Here is a 657-nt window from a genome sequence, read left to right as displayed (position 1 = left end):
CTGTTGTAGATCTGACCTTATGTCACTGTGTTTTAGTTGGACTTTGTCTGTTGTCCAGTTCAGAAGTATGCACTTCCTTACACAGAATGTATTTATGTATTTTATCAGTGATGAAACGACTTCTTCTTCCAAGCAGCATGCACAATGGGTCATTTTCTAAATCAGTAGCTGGGATACTGTTCATTTCTTGACCTATAATGTACCAAAACCTCTGAATCTTCCAGCAGAACCACAGGCAATGGGTGAGACTGGCTACTTCCATTTTACACTTGAGGCAAAGAGGCAAAGGGGACAAAGCAGCATTAACTTTATGTGGTATATGGGGGCAGATATGAGTCCTGTGTAAGAGCTTAAGTTGAATAGCTTCTGTTCTGTTGCTTAAGGTTTTCACGCTCTGCCAGGCATCATTCCATTGATCATCTGTAAAAGCCACATGAAGTTGTCTCTCCCACATCTGTCTCAAGTGACGGGTGCCTTCACCACCATAGTCTCTGGAAAAGCTCCACAGAGTTGCCCACCTGTAACCTTTCTCTGCTCAACAGGTGTGTGCATGCTGTTAACATTCCAGGAGCACAGGCTCAGAGTTGCTACAGACACACAGACACGTACTCGTGCTGCATTTCCTGTAATGAACAAGTCACAAAGAATAACAACACA

Source organism: Stegastes partitus, unplaced genomic scaffold (genome assembly GCF_000690725.1).
Source record: "Stegastes partitus isolate 25-593 unplaced genomic scaffold, Stegastes_partitus-1.0.2 Scaffold490, whole genome shotgun sequence".
NCBI lineage: Eukaryota > Metazoa > Chordata > Actinopteri > Pomacentridae > Stegastes > Stegastes partitus.
Note: the sequence above shows the minus strand (reverse complement) of the source record.